The sequence below is a fragment of the Pan troglodytes genome, chromosome 4 (genome assembly GCF_028858775.2).
Source record: "Pan troglodytes isolate AG18354 chromosome 4, NHGRI_mPanTro3-v2.0_pri, whole genome shotgun sequence".
In the NCBI taxonomy this organism is placed as follows: Eukaryota; Metazoa; Chordata; class Mammalia; order Primates; family Hominidae; genus Pan; species Pan troglodytes.
The window spans coordinates 174,337,150-174,347,862 of record NC_072402.2 but is presented as its reverse complement, the minus strand read 5'-3'; the positions used below and the strand labels follow the sequence as shown (position 1 = coordinate 174,347,862).

The 10,713-nt window shown below is 52.4% G+C and overlaps 1 long non-coding RNA gene across 2 annotated transcripts; it reads right to left on the bottom strand.

Moving 5' to 3' along the window:
• Positions 1–602: 602 nt before the first annotated feature.
• Positions 603–6,476, bottom strand: LOC107974943 (uncharacterized). 2 transcript variants are annotated; one of them, XR_001718062.3, is made up of 4 exons: positions 6,113–6,476; positions 5,129–5,383; positions 2,831–3,033; positions 605–2,257 (listed from the first exon to the last, which is right to left on the bottom strand). It is a non-coding gene; the product is annotated as an uncharacterized LOC107974943 (long non-coding RNA). The 2 variants fall into 2 exon arrangements; XR_001718063.3 differs by lacking the exon at positions 5,129–5,383 and having other exon boundaries at positions 603–2,257; positions 6,113–6,428.
• Positions 6,477–10,713: the final 4,237 nt, after the last annotated feature.

Genomic DNA, 10,713 nt, shown 5'->3' with positions numbered 1-10,713 from the left:
CCCTAGAACTGACAGATACACCTTCTCCCACAGGCCCCAGGCCCGGGGTCCCCCACGCCCCTGCAGGCTGAGACCAGAATCGTCCCCAGCGGCAGGCGGTGTGAGCTCCTCCAGCCGCTCCGTCCTCTGCAGCCACTGGTGATGGACAGCATGGAGAGGGCCACAGCTGGGGTTCACTCCCACCTCTCTCATAGGCAGAGGAAGCTGGAAAGGGTGAGGGGGAATCCCTCGTGAAGGGAAGTGGGGAGTCTCCAGGAGCTGCCCCAGCCCTCCACACCAGGAGAAGCCAAGGACAAAGCCCACCAAAGGGCAGGGCAAGAGCTGCGACAGCCCCAGGACAGGAGCCTCCTTCCACTGCTGACACTTCCTAGACCAAGGGTGGAAGCCTGTGGGCCCCTACTCCCTGCCTCCGGGGCCAGCGAAGAAAGGAAGGGCAGGCGGCCACATGGCCGGCCTGGAGACCCACACTCTTGTCCCTGTCTGCCCCACCTCTGTGTGCCCCCAGGAGGGTCCCTCAGCCTCCTCGGGCGTGAGTTTGGGGTGTTGAGAGAGAGAAGGTGGGCCTGCATGGCCTCTAGGGCCCCTTTGGACTCTGAAAACCTCTGGCTTTAATGGAGCCTTTATAGACTGTAAATAAAGGTTGTTATTTACAAACAGCCCCCCCCACCGCACCCGGCCATGGCACAGCCTGACCCTGCAGCCGACCTGGGCCGCGAGATGACAGCCTCCACATCAAGTGCTTGGGCCGGGCCTGGCATGTTCCACGTGAGCAACACACATTTCCTGCCATTGTTGTCACGGTGCCGCTCACACTGTTCAATGGGGAAGCCAAGACCCGGTGAGGTGACAAGACTGCGGTAAGGTCTCACGGTGGCCCGTATTCCCCAGGCAAAAGGTTCCAGAGCTGAGCCCCCTGCTTCTCAGCAAGTCCGGCTCCTCCCAACAAGGAGCACGAAGCTCTGGTCTTGTTAGCCCCTGTGGGGCTGTGGGTTGGGGAAGTCTTTGGTCCTGCATCCTGCCTGGGTGCTGGGCAGGTCATTCCAATGTCACATTACCCATCACCCCAGCCCCCTGTTCTCCACCGCTCACTTCAAGTCAGGGAGAGAACTGGCTCTAGGCCAGGCGGAACCCAACTCAAGGGTCACTGGTGGGCTACCTGGAGGAATGCAGGTGGGCTGAGCGGGTTCTGGTAGCTTCTAAGCCCTAAGGCCCATTCAGAGGCGGCCTTCCAGGGTCACTCCTCTGAGCAGGGTGAAGGAGGGAGAGACTGAGACCCCCCACCATGCTGCAGCCCTGGTGTCCTCGGCAGTGCTGGGGTCCGGTGGAAACCTCCCAGTCCCCCAAAGCAGATTCGGCTTCAAGTGCATCATTTTGGGGTTGTCTTTCTCACCAGTTCCGAATGTCTCCTGTTTATTATGCTTGAGGGCAGTTTTAGGAAAAGGTTTTATGGCTGCTGAGGAAAGAGTAAGTAATGCAAGATGTGGGGAAAAAGCAAATTCACGGAGTCCTCTCTGCAAATGCTGCGGGGCTGGTGCCTCCGACAAGGCAGATGGATGACCCGCAATTACCCGCCCTGATCCCCCAGCCTCACCCCGCTCCCTCCCGCCTGGTCTCCAAGCAATTTCAGACTTTTTGTACATCCAGAGCAGAGATTGTGTACGATTTCTCTCGCCGGCAGAAGCGGCTTTCAGGTAGGGGAAGGAGGCCGAGGCATGTTTATCTTCGAACAAAAGGCAGCTAGAGACAAAAAGGGAGCATGGCCCTGCCCCCAGCTGCCCGCTCCTGGTGCCCTCCCCAAAGCCCAGGTTCTTCCTCTGGCTGCAGAGGGGAGATTTTAATTGTGTGTGCTCAGCTCAGCTTCTTCAGGGTGCCAAGATCTGGGGACAATGGTGTGGGCTGCTCTGCTGGTCTCTCGTGTGTGGGTCAGGTGGTGTCTGTGCAGGTAGGAAGCAGTCACCGCCTGGGCCAGGCTGTGTCTATATGAGTATAGGAAGGGAGCCAAATGGCTGTCACTGGGCAGTCCCTCAACCGGGGCAGGCCCCTCTGGAGTCTTCCCTTGGTGGCAGGAAGCAGAATTTAAGGTGTCCAGTTTGAGGGAGAGGCCCTTCATCACTACTCCAGAACACCGTGGGCTTGACACAGGATGCCAGGGGTGGCTCTGGTTGCTGCTGGCAGCTGCATGCATGTGCACACAGCTGGGCGGGTGTCTGCACTCTTGAGTGCTATCCCCACCCTCTCTCCAGCTCCCTGTTGGCTCCTGCAGGTGAAGGAGGAGTGCAAGAGACAGCTCAAGACCACAGTACGGAGCAGCTCCCCAAAGTCAGCCATTAGCTGCCACAGTCAGGATTTTGGTCACCTCTGTGTTCCACCTCTACATTCATTTATGTTTTTGTTTTGTAACTAGGTAATACAATCACATGGTTCCAAAAGCAGAAGGAGCTTAAAAAGTAAATGGAGCTGGATGCAGGGGCTCATACCCGTAATCCCAGCACTTTGGGAGACCGAGGCGGGAGGATTACCTGAGGTGAGGAGTTTGAGACCAGCCTGACCAACATGGTAACACCCGGTCTCCACTAAAAATACAAAAAAATTAGCCAGGCATGATGGCTTGTGCCCATAGTCCCAGCTACTCAGGAGGCTGAGGCAGGAGAATCGCTTGAACCTGGGAGGTGGAAGTTGAAGTGAGCCAAGATGGTGCCACTGCACTCCAGCCAGGGCGACAGAGGGAGACTCTGTCTCAAAAAAAAAAAAAAAAAAAAAAGGTGACTGGGAAGTCTCTCCCCTAACCTGCTGCCCCACCCACCCTCACCACAAAGGCAGGTATGCTTACCAGCTTTCCATCTGTCCATCCAGAGTATCTTTGTTGAAGTATAACAAATATGAAAACATATTCTTATTTTCTCTCTTTCTTGTACAAAACCGAGTATGTCCTATGGACTGTTCCGTATCTCGTTTTCTCCCTTGATAGATTTATCGTGTGCATGCTCCACTTTGTACTAACTCGATGACATAGGTGTAAGGCTATTCACCGCACTACAAGAGCAAAAGATTGAAAACAACTCAGGTGTCCGCCCACAAGGGGCTGGCTCAATGAGCTAGGGCCTGTCAGGACTGTGGGATACTCTATAGCTGTGAGAACAAAAATAGAAAGGAGAAGAAGGGCAGGTGGGGAAGGTTTCTATCCCCTGATTTGGAAAGGCCTCTAATCTCCAGGCTTTACTGGCTGAATAGGGAAGGAGCGATTGTTGGTTTAAGGGACATATATATGCATTTACAATTTTGATATTGTCAAATCTTTTCTGGTTTCAGGATTTTGGACTCATAATTTGAATTTTTAATTTACTTAATATTTTACTTAATATTTTTCTTTGCATGAATTTATGTTTTAAACTTAATAAATTTATATTAAAGAGATACTAGAATAGGGTTTTAAAAAAACGAAAAAGGTGATGGGCAAGGCAGGGTCTTTCACTGTAATATAATGAAATACAACCCAATGCAATGGAAGTTTTTTCAGGCTCAGGTAAACAGGAAGGGCATTTATGAAAGGATATTTGGAGCCCAGAAACCCTCTGGGAAGCCGAGCATCATGCTGAGAGGCTGAACGCCTGGGAAGGAGCTGCAGACACACAGCTGCCCTTGCCCTTGGCTTTGAGACCCCAACCTGCCCAGCTCTGCGTCCTGTCCCCCTGCTTCTGGAGGCCGGATGAGGTTGCTGGTGCTGCCACTGCCCCACACAGAGAGATGGATTCTGGGGGTCCCTGCCTCTCTGTGGCCCTGGCTAGTTGGGGTAGGTGCTACTGATGGTGGACCCTTGGGTTCTGGGTAAGCAGATTGTATGTCTGGCATTTCTGTGTACACAGAGAGGGGCTGGATCTTCCTTTTCAGGAAGAAGTTTCCGATACTAGGTGGCCAGGTTGAGAGTCCACTCCCAGAAGGAAGGGCCATGTTTCTAGAGAGAGTGCTGCACAGGGGCAGGGCAGGGGCACCGGATATCTCAAGCTGGGCAGAAAGAGAGATAGAACTGGTCTGGGGCTGTGAACCCAGGAAGGAAGACTCAGTGGGTAGTCAGATTATGTCAAGAGATATGAGGCAGCCAACCAGAGGCTTGAGAGCGCCAAGAGAAGGGAGGGAGAACTAGGGCAGAAGGGGAGGAAGAGGACCCAGTAGGGATGGTAGGATAGGGACTGCAGTAGGGGGAGGCTGGGAGGAGCTGAAGGAGGGGTGGAGGCTCAGGGCTGGAGGCTGGGGGGAAGAGTGGAAAAGGCCTGCACCTGGAGGGTAGGCTTGGACCTGGGCCTGGGCCCAGGAGGGGCAGTGGCAAGCTGAGGGTGTGGGGGCACACAGGAGCCAGGGAACAGGTGGCCTTCCAGAAGCAGCACACAGAGCTTGCATCCCCAAGGCTGCAGAGGCACCTTCCTGAGTCTGGCAGAGAAGGTACCTGTGTAGTCAGGGTCCAGCAGGAGAGCTCAATGTGGCCTCTGCATCCCCCTAAATCCCCAGGGACACCAGCTGCAACTGCGGGAAGCTGGCAGTGGATCGTGTTTTTCCCTGCGTCTGGGCTTCCCATGCTCATCTGTATGCCGGCACGGCCTGAGCCCCTCAACTCCATCCCTCCTCTTTGCTGCTCTTTTCACTGGAGCTGGCCCTGCCTGGAGGGCTTGTGCCCAGCCCTGCTTCTTCACAGCGAAGCCACGTCTTCAACGAGGTTGGGGGGATCCCACCTCCTCTCCACCACCAGCTGCTGCACACCCTGGGCTGTGTGTAGAGCCTGCATTATTCACGGCTCTCAGATCTCAGCAAAACGCACAGATCTGGGCTGGAACCATCACGGTTTTCATCTGCAGCTCTCAGCCCTCCTTCCCTCACGATACCTCTGCATTTGATCTTCTGCAAATTTGCCTCTTTGTTCTTCAGACAGAATCATATTGCCAGGGGCTCCCGACAGCCCTTGGTGACACAGACTGCCACAAAAATTCTCTTTAAATATGAAAATAAAAATGTCCCCAGAGCAATGAGCGGGACACCTCCAGGTGGAAATGTCACAACCTGCCATAAGACAACAGCTCAGAGCAAAGAACAAAGCGGCCCGAACCCAGTTGTGTGTGGACGGGCACCGAGAACTCACAGGAGGAGAGGCGAGGCCGGTTTTGGTTCTCTCCCGCCTTGGATCAGTTGTTTCCCCCTGAATTTCATATTCTAGGCTTTAATGCTGCTTGATGATAATACCCAGAGCTGGTGAGGCTGCAGAGACGCAGGGAACAGATGCATTGCGGGGAGTAGCGTGTTTCTAGAGATTTCCAACAATGCTGATGGTCTCAGGCTCCAGGAGCCAGTGGCAGAAAATCCAGTTCAAACTTGGGGTGACTACTGGCTTATAAACCTGAAAAGTCAGGAAGCAGATGGCTTTGGAAACTGCTGGATCCAGGGGTTCAAAAATATCTTCAAAACCTGCATATCTACTAAACCGTGCAGGAAAAAAATGGTTAATGGTAGTTTATGTTATGTGTATTTTACCATATTTGAAAAATTAAAGACCAGACACAGTGGCTCATGCCTGTAATCCCACCACTTTGGGAGCTGGAGGCGGGCAGATCACTTGAACCCAGGAGTTCAAGACCAGCCAGGGGACATAGGAAGATGCCCGTCTCTACAAAAAATACAAAAATTAGCCAGGTGTGGTGCCATGTGCCTGTGATCTCAGCTACTTGGGAGGCTGAGGTGAGAGGATCACCTGAGCCTGGGGAATTTGAGGCTGCAGTGAGCCGTGATTATGCCACTGCCCTCCAGCCTGGGTGACAGAATGAGACGCTGTCTCAAAAAAAAAGAAAGAAAGAAAAGAAAAATGTAAAACAAAACAAAGCAAAAAACATGCACAATGCCATGTCCCACCTTAGGCTCCAACTGGAGCCTTTGTCAGCCTAAGCCTGACAAAGTAGGTGACTGCCTCCAACTGGAATACATCGTTCAAGTCGCTCAAATGTCAACTCTTCAGAGGCCCCCTGAAGGCCAGTCCACAATAGCCACCCTCCGTCAGCTACCCGCTCTCACCCCTATGGGCTGTTTCTCTTCTCTGCAGTTGCCACTTTCTGGAGCAATCCTACTTACTCACCTGTTTACCTGTGTGCTTACTGGGCTTAGGGCCTGCTTCTCCCTGCTAGTGTGTCTGGAATTGGTGGGTTCTTGGTCTCACTGACTTCAAGAATGAAGCCGCGGACCCTCGCGGTGAGTGTTAACAGTTCTTAAAGGCCGCGTGTCCGCAGTTTGTTCCTTCTGATGTTCGGATGTGTTCAGTTTCTTCCTTCCAGTGGGTTCGTGGTCTCGCTGGCCTCAGGAGTAAAGCTGCAGACCTTCCCAGTGAGTGTTACAGCTCATAAACGCAGTGTGGACCCAAAGGGTGAGCAGCAGCAAAATTTATTGCAAGGAGCGAAAAAACAAAGCTTCCACAGTGTGGAAGGGGACCCGAGCGGGTTGCCACTGCTGGCTCAGGCAGCCTGCTTTTATTCCCTTATCTGGCCCCACCCACATCCTGCTGATTGGTCCATTTTACAGAGAGCTGACTGGTCTGTTTTACAGAGAGTGGATTGGTCCGTTTTGACAGGGTGCTGATTGGTGCCTTTACGATCCCCAAGCTAGACACAAAAGTGCCGAGGCCAAGGAGGCACCAAGAGTGAGCGAGGGCTGCGACGACTGCCAGCACGCTGTCACCTCTCACTAGGATGTCAGCACCGTGAGAATAGGGACTCTGTCTTGTTCGTGGCTGTTTCCCCAGGGCCAGGAATGGGCCTGGCACAGAGTGGGGCTTAGCACATAGAGGCAGGAGGAGTAAATGAAGGAGGGTTCCCTCTGCCTCCCTTGGTGCTCTCCCCTTGTGTTGGCACCATCTTCAGGGGTTCTCCCTAGACAGTGGCAAATTGGCTGCAGGCAGCTCTGATGTTCGCTGTCAATATTATGTCGATATTACATCAGCGACATTATGGCATCATTCCTGGGAGGTCCTCACAGCCCTGAGGGGGAAGAAAGGGCATTGCTAAGTGTCGCAAGGTTGCAAATCATTGGCTCTGACTCAGTCATGTGACATTCCCTGAACCAATCCCTGTAAAGCAGAGATGCAGTACTCTGATTGGCCAGGCCTGATGCCCAAGTCCACGCTGTAATAGAAAGTCACCTCAGTCCCACTGAAGCGGCACATGGGCACGGGTGGGGGTTCCCCAGGAGAAAATCAGTGAGCCAGCGGCCAGAAGATGGGGCACAGATGTGGGGCAGGCACATCAGGTCAAGGCCACAAATGTCTCAGACACACCAGGTTATGTAACAGACTGTTACGTCAATATCCCCCCAAATCCCTACGTCAAAGCCCTAACCCCCAGTGTGATGGTTTTAAGGTGGTCAAAAGGAACCTCTGCCGGGCATGGTGGCTCACGCCTGTAATCCCAGCACTTTGGGAGGCCGAGGCAGGTGGATCACTTGAGGTTGGGAGTTCGAGAACAGCCTGACCAACATGGTGAAACCCCATCTCTACTAAAATACAAAAATTAGCTGAGTGTGGTGGTGCACACCTGTAATCCCAGCTATTCGGGAGGCTGAGGCAGGAGAATCACTTGAACCCAGGAGGCAGAGGTTGCAGTGAGCCGAGATCGCCACACTGCACTGCAGCCTGGGCGACAGGGTGAGACTCTCTCTCCAAAAAAAAAGTAACCTCGGTCCCCTGGTCATGAGGGTGGAGCCTCATGGATGGATTAGTGCCCTTATCAGAGGGACCCCAGAGAGATCTCTGGCCCTCTTTCTGCCATGACGACACAATAAGAAGTTGACGTCCAAAACCAGAAGAGTGGCCCTCGCCAGAACCCCTGCCAGTGCCCTGATCTCTGACCCAGTCTCCAGAACCGTGAGAAACAAACTGTTATGGTTTGTAAGCCACCTAGCTGATGGTGCTTTATTACAGCAGCCAGAAGGCATAAGACAAGGCTCTGGAGAATCCAAGATAGATAAAACTTTAATAAACATTTGCTGAATGAGGACAACGCAATCTCTGACTGCTCAGAAGAGCAGGGAGACAGATCTGTGTCATCACAGAATGTGTTTATGCTGAGGGAAGGGATGGTGGTGGGGGCACTGTGTCCCTCCCTGTGAGCCGTGCCCAAGCCCAGGGGCCTGCCTGACCCAGGGATTCCACGAATTTACTCAAAAGGAGAAATAAATGATCTTGCACAAGGACAGTTGTTGCGGCATTATTTGTAATACAGAAAAAACTGGAAACAACCCAAATGTTCCCCGGTAGGGGACTGGTTAACTAAATTATGGAACATCCACTTGATGAAATATTCTGGAGTGGTTAAAAATGATCGTTATGAAAACTACAGAGCAACAAGGGAAAAGGCGTCTGTTCTAACACACAGTGACAGCACAGAATGCCAAACTGTGACCGCAAGAAGCACAAACCACGCGCCAGGCTCTGTGCTTGGGACACAAGAGACTTGCGGGAGCCCTCCTGCCCCCAGGAAGCTCCTGGCCCCGTCAGGGTAGGAGAGACGTGAAAACAAGGAACGACACTTGGGGTGAGAAGGTCAAGGACAGAGGCAGAGAGACAAGGAGTTACTCAGGGTCCAGGAAAGCTGCCTTGGGACCTGTCCTGTGAGCCAGGTTTTATGGGGAGAAACTACCAGGATTGGAGCTATGGACATTTTAGGAAAAGGGCTTGAAGGCAATATACATGGAAAAATAAAAATGAAAATAGTTGTGCCAGGTAGAATTATGGATGATTTCCCCATTTTTTCCCAAAAATGTTTCATGTTATATTGGTTTTACAATAAAAACTAGTTGACAACTAAGGTCAGATATGGGTGAATAACTTTCACTACCAACATTTGTGTCTATAAATCATACATGAGTTCATAAACGCTTTCTTCCTTGACAGAGCAGGGAAGTGAAGAAATAATTTATTGGACATTTTGCAAAAAGTATATCTGTATTGTTTGCAAGTTGCCTGGCCCTGGACTCTGCAGTGAAGGGGTAAGGCACTTACATTTCTAGCCAGGAGAACAGGCGTAAACATATGAAATAGGAAATGTTTTTAAAAATATTTAAATATTGGCTGGAGAGAAGTGTGGTGGCCAAGGCATTCTACAGGTGTGGGAGCATGGAGCTGGCTGAAACAGAGGAGGAGCAGAGACGGCCAGGGCAGATGGAGAGCTGGAACCCAGTGGGCTGCGTAAGCTGATGCTGTAAGCCACAGGGCAGCCCTTTGCTGCGGCTTGAAGTGTGGCCCCCTCCAAAATGCGTGTGGAAACGGAATCCCTACTGGGGGAATGTTAGGAGTTGGGCACTTTGGGAAGGAATTAGGTCCTGAGGACTCCACCCCATGAATGGATTCGAGGGAAATAGCTGAGGCCCTTTTTGCCTTTCTGCTTTTCTGCCAGGTGAGGACACAGCCTTCCTCCCCTCTGGAGGCTGCAACAGCCAAGCAGCATGGTGGAAGCAAAGACCAGGCCCTCGGCAGACACCAACCGGCCAGCTCCTTGACTGTGGGCCTCCCTGCCTCCAGAGCTGTGAGAAAGAAACTTCTGTTCTTTACCAATTACCCAGTTGGGAGTTTTTTCTTATAGCCACAAAAATGGACTAAGAGACTTGCCTCTGGATAAGGGACAGGAGGTTAAGGGTCCGGGATTGGGAAGGGCAGGAGAGGGTCAGTCTGGAGAGGCAGAGCAGGACAGAGGTTGTGAGAAGTTTGCAGGTGGGGAAGGCCCCCTTTGGGGAGGTTCCAGGTGCAGCTTCCAAAGGGCTGAGCAGGACCCAAGGGCACAGGGAGAAGGACATGGCATCCTGTCAGGAGGTCCCTGCCCTGACCCCAACTGCCAGTAGCCTGCCACTAGCCAGTTGTGTGAATCACTCAGGGCTCTTAGCTGATCATTGTCCAAATCCTTTGAAGAACACAGCTGATGTGAACAAGGCTGCCAGCACCCTGGCCGTGCCCACCTCAGCTTGCATGCGGCATGGTCCCTGCTGCTACCCCGCCCCAAAGGTCTTCCCTGACTCCTGCATCTTTGCTCACTAGGTCCTGACCAGATCTTGGGGGGGAGCATCTTATTGGCTGGGCTTGGGCACAGACTCCCAGCCTAGCTGCTCGGCATGACAGGCAAGTATGTATATGGCATCGTCATACCCCTTCTACAAGGGGTGATGGGCTCAGCCTCATAAAGTGAGGGTCGCCCATACACAGGAGGGGGTTAGGTGTTCCGTGCCTGTTCATCTCCATCGGAAGCCCTAACTCTCACTCCCATCACCTCCTTTGTAAGCTGTGGAGGGTGAGATATGATGGCAGACAGAACATGCATATCTAATTTCACTCCTGCCCAGCCTCCACTTAAAATACAGCAAATGAATTTTTAAATTTTATTTTTATTTTTTAGCGACAGGGTCTTGCTTCATCATTCAGGCTGGAGTTTAGTGGAGCGGTCATAGCTCACTGCAGTCTCCACCTCCTGGGCTCAATCGATCCTCCCACCTCAGCCTTCCAAGTAGCTGGGACTCCGGGAGTGCACCACCATGCCCTGATACTTGTTTTATTTTTTGTGGAGATGGGATCTCACTATGTCACCCAGGCTGATCTCGAACTCACGCCTCCTGGCCTGATCCTCCCACCTCAGCCTCCCAAAATGTTGGGATTACAGGCATGAACCACTGCGCCTGGACAGCAAATGATCTTTTAAAAAA